Source organism: Sinohyriopsis cumingii, chromosome 12, assembly GCF_028554795.1.
Source record: "Sinohyriopsis cumingii isolate HCF-2022 chromosome 12, ASM2855479v2, whole genome shotgun sequence".
Taxonomy (NCBI): domain Eukaryota; kingdom Metazoa; phylum Mollusca; class Bivalvia; order Unionida; family Unionidae; genus Sinohyriopsis; species Sinohyriopsis cumingii.
Window position 1 is genome coordinate 33,838,886 of NC_142972.1, and position 15,620 is coordinate 33,854,505.

The following is a 15,620-nucleotide window of genomic DNA, read 5'->3' on the forward strand; positions in this document are numbered from 1 at the left end:
ATAACAAAATAATTTATTTCCCTGGACAAATACTGTAAAAATGAAAAAATATGAGAACTTACAGTTTCTAGAATCAAATCTAAAATAATAAAAGAATAATCCACAAGTAAAACTTTTGAAGTCCTAATGAAATGTTCAAATGATTTCAAGCTAGGTCCCGATGAAGAATCCAAGATGGAAGGCGATGACCTATGATGTAGCCTGTACTGTGTTGACGTCTACAGTTCCTTGGACAAACACAATAATTTATCCTCCGGTCTTGGAAATCCAAATAAAATTTTCAGCAAAAGTCCTTGTTCAAGAGTTCTGTATGAATACAACAATATTTCCAGAGAAACGAATTAATTTTCTAGAGTCCAAATACTCTGAAGAAAATTTACATATAACTCAAAATTTCAAAACTTCAATGCTGGTCACAACAGAAGAAAACAACTTGACATCTAGTGTTTTAAAACCCGGACCCCCTGATTTTTCTCTCTCTTTTTCTAAAAATCACTATTGATACTAAGTATTTCGTAATTTCCGAAATGCCTAATTGCGAGATAGAGGATGACGTGATCATGTTTACATGTAAAAGTCACATAGCTCCTGTATGTCCTTGATAAGAACCAATCATTTTACTACGAGAAAAGTTGTTTACTTGACCCTCAATTAAGGCCAGGAACTATGTCAAAAATAGAAAAAATGCTTCTATTATTAGGTATCAAAGTTAAATTTCAGGTCAAACTGAATTTTCTGGAAAATATCAATTCCTAGTAAACAAAATTACATTATATTGACATGAAAATCAAATAAAAAGACTCCAAAACCCACAAACAATCAGATCAAATCAAACACAAACTAAATCCAATATAAGTTAAATCAAATGTATATAACACGATATATGTTAAAAAAGTTTAATACGAACCAGTAGTTTATGTTTTGTTAACAGTCAGCAATGGATCCAAAAAATTCTTTACCTGGATTAACATGTAATAATTGTGGCCATATTAGTGGCGTCCTTTCATAGACAAGTTTCTTTGCATCGGAGACACTTGCTGAATGTCTCAATTTCTTTATATCTGCTAGCAACATCTGCAGTGGTTAGTGTGTACTTGTACATGCGTCCACCAACACGATTATGTGGTAGAAATAAAATATCATCTTGATGAACCTCGTTAGGTAACCGGGCATCAAAACCAAACACTTGACACAGATAAGTAAATTTGTCGCACCGATTGTGTGACCAACAATGTTCGAGCTGCCCGCATTAGCAGGTACAGGACTAGCCATGGCTACGGAAGAATGTGAAGTGCTAGTTTGACGTTTTCACTAAGTTCCTTGGTGTCTTGTTGAAATATTTTCTTCTGCTCAATTGCATGGGCTGTCCTGGCAACCGGCCCAACAACGCCTTGGTGGTGTTTGCAAATTTCATTACTTCTTCCATGGTTTCACGTTTGGGCTTAATTGATAATTTAAGTGGTTGTTCAAAACTCTCGGTGAGATCTTCACTTTGATTGTAACATATTTTTCAAACTTTTTTGACCGGCAATAACATTACGACCTAGTTCCTGATGCTGTCAAACAACATTACGGCATCGCTTTCAATAGTTTTCTATGATACAAACTATTTTTACGCATGGGATATCACAGCCCAAGTTACCTCAACTGTTCAATCAATTTAACTTGCGACCCATCAGTAGCATTTATTAAGGATATGAGACGACGGGCAAAGTCTCTCATGGTTGCATAATGTTTGGGTTTTCACCAGCGGTGGAATCATGTGATTTTACAGCGATTATTCCGACATAGCTAGTCTATCTTCTGTGCCATAATAGTCGCTTGATACATACCGGTAGTCGTTTTACCAGTGTAGATCAAGACGGACACGTTGTATATCTCCGCTATAAAACAATGGCGATACAAATGTACAGTAGAGATCGACCTGACATTTCACAGTTGAATGTTACTGACGTGAAAAATATTCGAAGCGGACCAAGTGCTGCAAGAGAAAATCACCACGATAACTGCGTTGATCGCGATATATAAACGTGTCTGTGTGGTTGTATATACGATTTATATTCTTGCAGAGGCAGCAAGTCTTGGTAATGGTGTGGCGGGAACAGCGAATAAGACAGCCATCATAGAAGCACCAATCGGAATTATTCTCGGTGTTATATATATAGCAACCAGTGTATGTGGTAATTTAGATACAATTGTATTCACGAATAACTCCTGTTACTACTATTTGGTCTTAAACTATGTAACAGATAAGAGTGTTAATAAAAAACATTTTTTTTGTAAATAGTCAACAAATATTTTGTTTCCCTAGAATATAAAGTAAACATTTAATGTGAACTTACAGCACTGTGAATTGAATCTCAAATAGTTCTAAATGTTATATCACAAGTTCAAATGAATGAAGTTCAAATTAAATTCAAATGGTATTTCCAAAAATTCCGATATTAAATGTGTTGATGTGCTTGTAGTCTCGAAAGTGCTAATGTGTTAATGGCCTAGAATGTGATGATGTGTTGATGGTCCTTTGATGTATCACAATAATATAATATAAAAATGTCAATGCCTGAATTCACTATAATTCCATGTTAATATTTTAATCCAAAACTATTTTTGGGCACTTTGTAATTGCAATGAATATTATTGTGAATAAATAAACAAATAAAACTAAATTAATAACTGAACACAACAATAATGCTTATTCTGCCTCGAATGTTAAAGAAAGAATTATTAATTCTTAGGTAAACAAGATTATATTCCCCTCTACATGACCTAGATAGCAATTACTATTTTCTATGAAATACTCTGTCAACTTAATTGGAAATTTCCATTCTGGAAGTTTCTAAGGACAAGAATTTAAGTTCAAATAAACATTTTTCCTAATAATAATGAGCGGAATATTTAATTCATAATCAAAAAGAAATACTTAGTTATGGATTATGCTGTTTGCAAAATAAATGTCACTGGTCACTTACAGCATGAACTTTGAAAAAGTCACGTACAAAATACGGATATACATAATATATACTCATAAAGAAAAGCCAATAATCAATACAGATTAAATATACATAACGCTCTATATTCAGAACTTCTTGTAGTGGCACAATACTCTCAATAATATTATTAGTAAACTGTACCTGAAGACTAGGGACGATACATTAATTAGCATGACCGAATCAAAGATTGTGTTGACTTAAATGGAAAATCCCCGATAGTTCCGAGCACAGCTAGGGAACTGTGGGGTAGCTTCTTTACGGAAAGAAACATCCGAATCAAACAAAAAATATATAGATCAGAAAATGCGCATGGTATTTGCGACGTTGCAATCTCAAAGATATGTCTACCTCAGTAGTGTGATTAAAGTGGTTTTGTTTATTACTGATATAAGTCACAGAACTCTATCCCTGATGACTTTGTTACCTGGCATTGTACAAAATTGGTAACATTCACGGAAAATAATCCGCGCGGCCAAATGCATACAGTTCTGATTAATTGTAATATAAGTATAATATCATAGGGACTTGAAGGCCGTGACCTATATCTTTAACTGCTGTGTAAAACCACCATTATCACACTACCATGGCAATGTGGTTTGAGGCAACTCATATTACCTGAAGAAAGTGAACTGGGAACGATACTATTGAGACAGTCATAATCGTAAATGGTGAAACAAACATTGGTGACTATTGACGCTTGACATCGATAAATAAGATGAAGTAATTTTGAAAACAGACGACAATTTGATAAACTTACGTTGTTATATAAGATTACAATTGGTTCAAACACTCACATCTATAATGCCACTAGCTCGCTATAACCTATGCAAACGTGACAATCATGACACCTTTATTGTAGTATATTGCACATTTCATTCTCGAATGAAGACAAAGTGCAACTCATCATTTAATCAGCAATTATTTTAGATTGAATATAATTTAATTCTCTTTGATAGGATGTGTATGCAACACAGTGCTTTCTATTTACGCATAATTTCAAGAACCGTACAACTATTACCAGTTCTTAGCATTTTATACCATTAAAAATGTATAGAAAACTCAAACCACTTAATTAAGAGGGATATACGTCTGCGTCTATGATCAGTTGTAAGCATCAATTCTCTTTCTTCAGGACGGTTTGCCATCGCTTCTGCAACCATTATCTGAAATATTACTTATTCCTTTACAACTTTGTAACAGTTTCTACTAATGTTCTTGAACAGTTTCTCCATTTATTTGTTTCTTTTTATTCTCAACTTTTGTCAAATTCCTTTACAGTTAATCTTCGTGTTTTATATTTCCTTTGTTAAATTATAAAATTTAATTAAACGGCTTTTCATTTGAACTATTCAACGATTTAAAATTTCTGTCTTCAAACTACCATATCATTCGCCATATATTTACATATATTTAACATGTTTGCATCATCAATGAGAAAATAATATATGTCACTGGTTTTTGGTCTAAGCCTTGTTTTGGGATATTGTACATCTTGTAATTTCCAACTGCATCAATTTATGAAATACGATATAATAATAAAATAAGCGCATCTGTTTTAAAACTGTCCTTGATTAAAAATAATTTGTAGTACTAATGGTCTACCTTAGGTTTTGACTGATGACTCATTGATATCGCTATGTCAGGTAGGTCAGATTCAGCTTCTGTCACTACTGTATTAGGTAATCGAACTGTATTTATATGTTACTGCATTTGTATAGGAAAATATGAACGAGTTTTTCGAATGGAAATACATCACGACCTTGGGTGTGCAGTATATCTATCCGACAAAAAGAGTTCATATTTTACCATACAAATGCAGTAATATTTTTATTATATGCTCATTTTTTTATTATGCTTAAGGCTTAAAGGTCACTGGCCACCTATATTGTACAAACGTGTGTTATTATTATACTTATAAAACAAAACGCATTGGTTATGTATGCACACCATAAAAATGTTTAATTAGACTTAAAACTCCGCTTTTTCAAATGAAAAAAGTATTCGGCCATCTCCGTAAACAATCGGTAGTTCCCGCGTGCCAAAACCGGATATGACGTAAATTTATCCCTTCTATTCAACCTAGCCGTTGAAGTGTTTAATTTCTCCACGTAAATGTCTATGTAATGTAGCGTACTTTCGTGCTTTTGTACGGCAAATATGATGCACTGTGTTGCATACGGATGTAACCAAAAGAGTGATGATGGGAAAAAACGTTCTTTTTTTCAGGAAGACCATGTTTACCAGAAAAAAGTGGATTTAATCTGTGGGATCGAAATGGGGAGGGATGGGAAAGTTGTATCATTTATGCCGGATTATAGTGAATTTGGCCTAAAGACAATTCGGCCCAATTCGAAGTACAATTCGGCCAAACTTAACAATAGCTTGTACGTTCTTTTCCTTCTACAAAAAAGTAGATGCTATATAAGATAGGTTTTAGGGAAAAAAAACTAAATTTAACCAAACTATTTTTATATTCTTTGAAAGAAAATAATCATACTTCGTAACGTACATATTTATGAGAGAAAACACAAACAGGCATATCTTGCTTGTTCTAATTAAAGTATTTATATACATTTTTTATGCTAAAAATTGTATGCATCTACACAACGACATTCTAAATTTAAGTCTTCCGGTCAAATTATCAATAATCAATTATAAATCAAGAATACGCAACAGATAATATTCTACATAATACGTGTACATTTTGCTAAGGGTAGTATACATGAGATATTATAACAAATATACTTAATGTTAGGTTTCACGTTATAACACAGCTGGCTACAATATACACTTGATTACAAATGAGAGAAAGAGAGAGAGAATAATATTGATCATTTTGTCAGTATTTAGTTGCTGCAATATGAAGCTCTTACCAGTTAATTTTATTGTTGTTTTTTTTCCAAGTTGTCTTAGTGTGTGCACGCGTAAATTGAAAGCTTGTCATTACTGGTTAATATCGTCAATCACATTGGCTCCATTATTCCGTACAAATCAGAAAGGAAATAATTTTGTGTTTAATTTGTGCCCCCATACCCCCCACACATACTCTCCGTACAAAATGAATTGATAAACATACACTTGTTTTAAAATAAAATGAAAGAAATTAATCTTGCACTGTTATCATATATTCCTTCTTTTTCATCATGCGAAAATTATTTTAAAAAATATATATCTACAAACACCATATCAGTAGCGGATGCCGGCTTGTGTATGCATCCTTAGTGTAGTGTGTATCGCTTATGTCTAATAATAAAATCGCAAATGAGACGAAAGTATCACCCGATTGCTTGAAGGCAACTGCCATTTACGCACGATAAGTTACTTCTTACAAACTGACCCAGACTGTATTGTATCCAGGTTAACTATAAGTCGGTATCTCGCAAATAAAAAAATCATTATTTTAAAATACATTCAATGTGAGTGCAAATGACAATCTTTTAGCTAGCATGGGTTACACAAGTATTATTAAAGCAAGTTATTATTTGTGTATGATATTTGCCATGCAAACATCAATTATGATTACATATGGCAAACAAATAGAAGGCCGGGTGATACACACCACTGGCAGGGAACAATAAACTCATAGTTTAAACTTACCGACAGGATATCAAATACATAGGTTATTTTATTATATAGCCAACCAACCCTGGAAACTGACTTTGGTATCTTTTTAGTGTGCCGATTTTTTTCTTCTTAAGTCGGCCGACAAAAGGAAGTCAAGTTTGGTTCCTTTGGATTCTTTAAGTGTGCTGTTTCTTTCTTCTTCTTTTTTTTTCTCATAAAGTCTGCATTGATTCATTTTACCTGTGTTAACGGGAATTTTCAAACTAAATTTAAACAATGGAACAGTTTTGAAAGCGACACAATCTAGTGCGTCGTGCACGCATACCAATATAAGGCTGAACATTAAATTAGTTTTCATTAGTTTCATCTAAATTTTCCCTATCCATAGTTTAAAGTTTTATTTTTCGACAACAAGAAACATGTAGTTCGTCTTGTAGCGATAAATGTACGTCATTTCCGGTTGGCGTCCTCTATAGGTGAGAAATCGTAACTAAGGGGAAATAACAGCATTGTATACTTATATTTCGAGTAATTAAATTATTATTTCTTCTTTGTGTTTAATAGTTTTGTTGTTCTTTTGTGCGAATATTACTACTTTTAATCATGTAATGCAAATCTGATATAAAGAGGAAAATGTTGGAGTATGGCTGGTGACCTCTAATGATGTAAATAAAAATACACTACACGAAACAAAGTAACCGAATGTATGTCGTATTTGGAACTAAATACACAAGCGCAGATTCATCATTACACAACAACAACAGTTTCAATGCGCACATAACTCCGTCCAGATAGATTTGAACGCGCTAAACATAACTTTCAAAAGAAAATAGCTTTTGGTCTACTTAAAATTGAAATTTCGAGTCACATTGTGAATGAATGCGCATTGCAACAACTTTTCCATTTTGATCTGGAATGAATAGATCTTGGTATTGTTTTGTCGTTTCTACGAAATTTCGTTATGATGGGCTGGATTTATGTGTCAGTTCTACATGAAGTATATCGGAAGTCAGCGGCCAATGAGCAGCGTACTGTTGACATATGCAAGTGTTTCTCTGTTCTGCCACTGAATGTTTGAAATCATAATGTGGGGAAAATATGAAGACTTTCGATTGCAATGATCCAAAGGACGCTATGGAATATAATGTTTATTTCGTTTTAGTGCAGTAAGGAGGATGTAATTGCTCTTGAAATCCAGTCAAAATTACAGTACAATTTCGAAATGCGTAATCAAGCTTGAGGACCCATGCCATGGCTCATGTAATTCGAATTTACAGAACTAAGAAAGAACATTTTGAGAAAATTCAGGATGTAAAACTAAGAGTATTTTTGCCATTCTTATTACAGCTAAAGAAGACAGTTTATGCCTTGTCACTTCGATGTTATTTATAAGGACCCTGTCTGGCGTCTATAACTTGCCTAAATCCGAATCATTGTATCACAAACGTTAACGCGACATGTGCCAAAGCAGCTGGTATATGGCAGTCCGCGAAACATCTGCTTTAGTTCATTCAGTTGGTTTACTTCATCCACAGACACATAAAATAAATCAAACGTGCTGGCGTCTTCTTCCATTGTTTGTTTACAATAGAAAGTAGTTCTTTCATTCACATGAATTCAATATCAATTGAACGCGAGTTCAATATCGTAAAAAAATTAACGATTTTGTCAATGTACAGTTAACGGAGAACAAAATGAGCATATAATAAGTTAATATCTCACAGTAATTGCGTCATGCTGTTCTCTTCTATTATTCATGATTTGTTGCACTTATTTGTGCACTATATTTCTGACAGCTTTGTGTTGATTAAGTTTTCCTCACCATTTCCTATGACGATAAGGCGGCGGTTGTCACATCACTGCTACTCCATATTCTTCATTACTGTGATATGATTTAGATGCCAATAGATATCTTATGACATATTAGGGTTATGTTAGAAAACATACTTTTGTCAAAAATGTGGCACCGTCCAAACAAATGGTGGATGTCTTTACTGCATGTGTAACAGATTTACTGCTTATGGACGTGCACATATGATCCACAGATAGAGACGTTCTAATGCTGCAAGGATACGTCACCAAGACGCGCTGTCTTTACCATATGAATGTTGATATATTTATTATATACATTTAGTTTAACAGGTTTGAATTATTGATGACAAAATGTTTCCAGCCTATGTCTTCCTTTGACAAAAACTTATCATTGTCTCCGTTTCAATGTCCGATCTGGGTAGACTTGTTATTATGTACACATGACTTCACCAGAAAACCCATGAGTACAAATACTTATATCGCCGTTTTTATTACTATTAGTTTGTTACTTAAGATAGTCCAGTTATATAAACGGCAGGTACATCTCAGAGGCCAGATGTAGAGCTGTCTTTACAAAATGTCCGTACATTACCCATTTTCAATAATTGTAACAATCTCTTCTTGCAAGCCCTTTTCTTGAAAAAACTGGAGTTATATTAATACTTTCCCTTTCCTGGGCACATCCTTTCTGCCCTAGAACATTCGTCAACTTTTAATATGTCGCTTTCACCATCTTCATAGATACGTAATCTCTACGATATAGCTCACACGAATTTTGTCATTCTATTTAACTGTTTTAAATGTTTTGTTATATAAAATTAAAGATTAAGCTGTGATAAGGGTTGATGTCTGCAAATGTGCTGACTCTACCTAGCTTTACATGGATGGATGAATACATGTGTTTTGTTCTTGAGTTGATTTGCACTAATGGAGATATTTTTATTCAGTTTGATAATGTTGTATGCTATAATAATGATTATGATGAAGATAACCATAACAATTATCGTCATGTTAAATAAATCTTAACAATAAACATGTTTGAAATAGTAAATGGCTAACACTCGCTAGATTTTCTTTACAGTCTACAGAGTTATAAATTTAGGTTTAATATAGGCAAAATATAGGCTGGAAAAATACTGCCCATTAAAAAAGACGAGTACGCCTACAATGAGCACTACAATTCCAATATAACTACAAATATACGAAATAATGTAACCCACTGGAATTGTAGGAGCAGTACTAATTGCAATAGTGATAACGTTAGCATGTCATTTTGTACAGAAATAACTTACAATGCACAAGTGCTCTTACAATATTAGGCTAGAAAACTCTTACTCAGTGGCACACAGAGGGGTGATTTGTAAATGCGCACAACACAAGTAAGATATTGGCAAGATTGGTTGGATATCAAAAGAGGGTGGAAGGAAGCACTTCGTTAGCCGCGGATAATTTTTCTAGATTGCTTAATTAATCTTCAGTTATATTTGTGATTAAAGATAGTTCCTTGTTAAGTTAGCCACGTTCCTTGATCTCCATGCATGTATATAGGTACATTAATATATTATTAAGAGGCTAATGTATTGCCTATATATCATTTTATAAGCGTGTAGCTTGGTCAACAACATTTATAAGGATCGCTTGTCACTTCGGATATAGCTTTCAGGAAGAGAGATACTAAATGCGAACTAAATTTATGTTCACTCAGTTTATTCTTGTTAAACGTACTTCCTGATTTCGTGTATTGGACATTTAGTTTCATGCATACATTAAGGAGACTTCATAGCTTTTAAAATAGGTAACACAATAGCGTTTGTATTATTTGAGATTTTCAAGCTGAAATTGTGGTGTCTTGCGAACGTACCGCGTAAATTTACTTGCACAGTGGTCTTCAGTGGTGCAGATCTTAAGGTTTTACCTTGCGATAAAAGTTTTGTTAACACTCCATATACATTGTTTTATTATACCGGAAAGAAGTATATCTAGGATTATATCATTCACGCAGTGTTCAAAGTTGGCTTTTAATTACATATAGATATTATGTATACTGTCATCGAAAATAACATTTTGAAACATTATATAACCCTAAAGTTGGTTGTATCTCGTCAATTACAATGGTTTACTGGCATGTTTATTGTCTCTCATCCTGATGGACCTTTGACTATAGCACACAACAGACGTTTAGATTATTGGAAGCTGCTATTAACATAATTTACTTTTAGAGGAAGTGTACTTTCCTACAACTAGAACACTTAAGAACACAAATCATTACCATTATCCTGTATATGGTGAAAGCAAAATAACTTAAAATTTCAAACAAAAATTACAAGTTACTATTTTACTGTTAATAACATATTTATTAGCTCTGATTTTCAATTTAGTGGTTAGAGCGCCTGCCTCGGATGCTGGAGTTCGTGGGTTCGATCCCCGGCCAAGTCATACCAAAGACTTACAAAAATGGTACTAACAGCTGCCTCGCTAAGTACTCAGCATTAAGAGGTTAGTGTTAGGACTGGTCGGCCCGGTGTCCGGATAACGTGACTGGGTGGGACATCATAACACATGTCTGCGGCATGATGCCCCAGTGCTAGACATCACTATAAGCTGCCACACTGCAGACATCGTAGCGATATGACTGAAAAATTGTTAAAAGCTACGTTAAAAATCCAAATCACACACACACACCAATTTTCGACATATACGTTAAAACTGTTGTCCTTGATGTATGAGACAGAGTAAAATATAACTAAACCGTTCTAATTTATATCGTGTTTCATGGAACAAAAGATGTATTGCGTTTGTGAGCTGCGAAATACATTTGGTTTATTCCTGTTCCTTCTGAAGGATAAAACGACCAATCTTATCAATAAGATGGTACTGAAAATATTTTGTCTAATTTCTTAGTTATAACTTTTGTCGATAAACATGCCATTATGTTCGTTTGGGGCTTGTTATTCGAATGCTTTTTGTTGCAGATGTGCTCAAAGTATTCCATTGTAAGGACCACACATCTACACCTGTGCAAATTAAAACACGTATTTATTTTACACACACACATACACACATAGTGCTTTGCACTAAATCACACTTGTTTTTAAAGAATTAGTTACTATTAAATAGTATTTACCCCATCTTTGGTCTAGTATGTTAGCAGATAATAATCTGTTTAACAAGAGCTATTGCCCCTTTCCTCGAACACTTTAGAGGATATTTAGAATGTTCATCGCACTTACTGTTGTCGCACCCAATTGACAATGTTCTTCCGACCGTTGATAATCCCCCTTGACAATGTTTTGCAGACTATCAGTTGTCACACCCCATTAGGAATGTTCCTCCGACCGTTGATAATCCCCCTTGACAATGTTTTGCAGACTAACAGTTGTCACACCCAATTGACAATGTTTTTCAGACCGTTGATAATCCCCCTTAACAATGTTTTGCAGACTAACAGTTGTCACACCCCATTAGGAATTTTCTTCAGACTTAATATTTTCACATCAATTTGAGAATGTTCTGAATAAAGTTAATTTAATTGAATGATGTCATTCAAATTTCAGTATCTTCTGTTCTTATTGGTAGTTCATAATCACGTTGTGACTTGTGTATTTTATATATTTTCATAGAGAACCAAATTCTGAATTTTACTATTTTTTGTGTAGATTTGTGTAATGTTTAAAATTGTTGATCCTAATCTGACTTGAATCACTGATAGCTTCAACCTGTGCAACGTCTAAATCAAATTACTGATCTAAAGTACTAGTTGCTTCTTTTCCTGTATTGCTATTAATTTTAATAAACTAATAAATTATTTTGTTCAAAGGTTTGTATTGATAGGAAATATTTTTCGATACGTTTTTCTAGCTTAAAGAGTTTGGACACAAACATGTGTTCTCATCCGCACCCATTTCAGTGTGGTACAGATTCAACGAAGCTTGAAATGGATGGACAAAGATACAGAATTAACCCAGTACTAATTCAAACTCAACACATGGAATCAAGCCAATTCAACCTTCACGTAGCATAATTGAGCTGGGACATTCACTGCTGCACAGGGTAAGTCAGTATCTAAGTAAGTGGAAAGTGAACGAATCTTTCAAGTTCATAGCGATATGCTAACTATACCGTCACATCACAATTATCTAGATAGGTTTAGCATCTCGCTAAGTTCTTATGGACCTTTTCGTGTTAACCGCAAGACTCCCTCTCCGATTTTCCTGAAATAATATATGTTCGTAAACACTGCCATTGTAAAATATTTACCACTCTTGGACTGATTTTTATTATATACCCGTTTAATATTACACGGCTGATCTGGCGATCTATATATATATAATCAGTCTCTAATTCCGTATCGAGAATTCTGTATTGCACACCTACAATTTCCTTATGGCACGCCTCGAGTTTAGCTACATTTAAGTTCACTGATAAAATAAAGGGAATAATTTATTGTTATACGTTTTAAATTATTCAAGAAATGCCAAAAAAACGATTGTAATTTTATATGCAGGTCTATTTGGTGAAAAATGGAACCTTTTGGCGCTGGGGATAATGGGAGAGTGTCGTCAGTCTCGAAGAGCAGTGTAGATGCATTCCACGGTATCTAGGATGAGCAATTAGTGGTTATTGAGGTGGACAATTCTATGTTGGACAGATTGTTTGACAACGAGTTATCAGATAAAGATGGATGTAAAGTGCGTTAAGCATGCGAGAGAGAAAGAGAGAGAACAATTACTTTACCGCTGAAAAATTGTATTGACAGTTTTAAAACAAAGTATGAAAGAGTGTGTGTGTGTGTGTGTGATTTGGATTTTTAAAGTAGCTTTTCTAGTTTCAAATTAGTTTCTAAGTCATATCGTTATGATGTCTACCATGTGTCAGTTTATGGTGATGTCTAGCATCTAAAATAACAATCATTGCCAAAAGCCATTGAAGCTTCAGCGTTTGAAAGATATTTTCTGCTGAATCATATCTCTTAGGAGCAATTGTAAGTGGAGGGACTTACAATTCGTCTACTGAAAGTGAGAGAACAATTACTTTACCGCTGAAAAATTGTATTGACAGTTTTAAAACAAAGTATGAAAGTGTTTGTGTGTGTGTGTGTGTGTGTGTGTGTGTGTGTGATTTGGATTTTTAAAGTAGCTTCTAGTTTTAAAGTAGTTTCTAAGTCATATCGTTATGATGTCTACCATGTGTCAGTTTATGGTGATGTCTAGCATCTAAAATAACAATCACTGCCAAAAGACATTGAAGTTTCAGCGTTTGAAAGATATTTTCTGCTGAATCATATCTTTTAGGAGCAATTGTAAGTGGAGGGACAGTGCCACATAATTGAATTAGTTTGGTAAATCTGAAGATAAAACTGACACAAAATTAGCATGATAAAGTTAGATCAACAGCTTGTGTTGTTCATAACCCAAATTAGAAGTATTACATCTGCTATTTGCATATAGTGTTAGCAAGATCAATAGGGTAACTGAGGGAAATGTATGTTTACGATTGAAATTCTTGTGACCGTTCAAGACTAAAATAAAGAGGAAAAAAACAATCAATACTGTAATCTTGTTTATAATTTTCTTTTTAAAATATATCCAAACGAATATTACATATCCAGTCTTCATGTTAGACAGAGACCGAATATTTGATATCCTAATACTCTTCTTAAAGTATCACCTTAAGTTCAATTTATCAAATATTACTTATATTAATTGACAACATGAACATAGAGAGTTGGATGGTACTGTAAATGTATAAGCTTTCTGAATAAACTGAAAAGTATTTAATTACTATTAGTCTGTTCATTTTCCCTTAAGTTCATCTTGTCTTGATTCACTGTCAGTACTGTAGCCTCTCCAGAGGAAGAAGTTGGAAAACACAGTATTCACCACTGTTCGCATTAAACAAGCTGTGTATCTCTCACAACATAATATACTGTTGGTAACATAGTAATGCCAAGATAGAAGTAATGAAGAGCAGACCCCACTGCCAAGTTAGTTCTATCTCAGCAATAATTAGATTTTAAAATAGCATTCACTTCTTTTAAACTTGGGATTACAACAAACGTATTTAGTAAGCGGCAGGCATCATAAAACAATAGTCAACAAAAATCTTTATGTGGTTAAATCCTCCTTAGGGTGAATGGCTTCCTTTTTACAGAACCTTCCATAAGGACGAGGTAGTCGTTGCACGAATTAGAATTGGTCAAACTTCTATAATCGACTCCTTACATATTACAGGGTGAAGCATACCAGAGAGCGTTTCTTGCAATGAACTGTTTGCAGTGATGCACTTTCAAATCGAGCTGTATCCTACATGCGATCGTTACGAAAATGTTCAGTACAATGAGCATTGTTGGTAAAGTAAAAGTGTCATGTATTTTAAATTTTTAAAGGAAGTTGCCATTTATAAAATACAGATGCTGTGAAATATATTTCTTTGAGTATTTTAGCCAACATGTGTAATGTCAGTTGTCCTAAATATATTTTATGATCTCATTACCCTGTATACACACCATTTATATTCATGTTGACTAAGAACCACTATGTATTATTCTCGACGGTTCTTCCTTTAGGTTTTGTTCTTTGATACTGTTATCATTGATTGATTATGAGCCACATTTCATACATAAACCATTCATCATATAATCTTGAGTGTCGCGCTATATGGCTTTACAGTGCTGGTGCATCGCAAAACCACAATAAATTAATCAGCCAACCAATCGTTCAACCAAACAGTCAAGTAATCAATCAATCAAGCAATGAAACAATCAATCAGTATATCAATATGTACATTATTCAATAAATCGATCGATCAATCAATCAATCAACAAATCAATCAATCAATCAATCCGTATATCAATCAATCGATGAATTGATCACTCTGTGAAACAATCTATTTGTTTTCATTCAATCAATCCACCATACCTAAAACACTCTGGACAAATAATCACCAACGAATTTGACAAAGTTGAAGAATTTACCACTTTTAATAGCAAAATTAACATTTTGAAAAAATGCTAATCTTCCATATATATCTTTATAAAAAGATGCAAATAATAATATATGAAATAAAACATGTTCTTAAACGTTTCTCCTGAGAAGACTTCATTTTCTGATGGTGTAAAAGTAGTTATATTCTGTCTGAGCTGGCAAACGAACTCTATCATCCATTTTACTCACTTTGTATCCAGTCTTTGACAGAGTCCACATTTCCATTCTACTGGAAAGAAGCAAGCGTTGCTTCAGTTTTAAAGAAGTA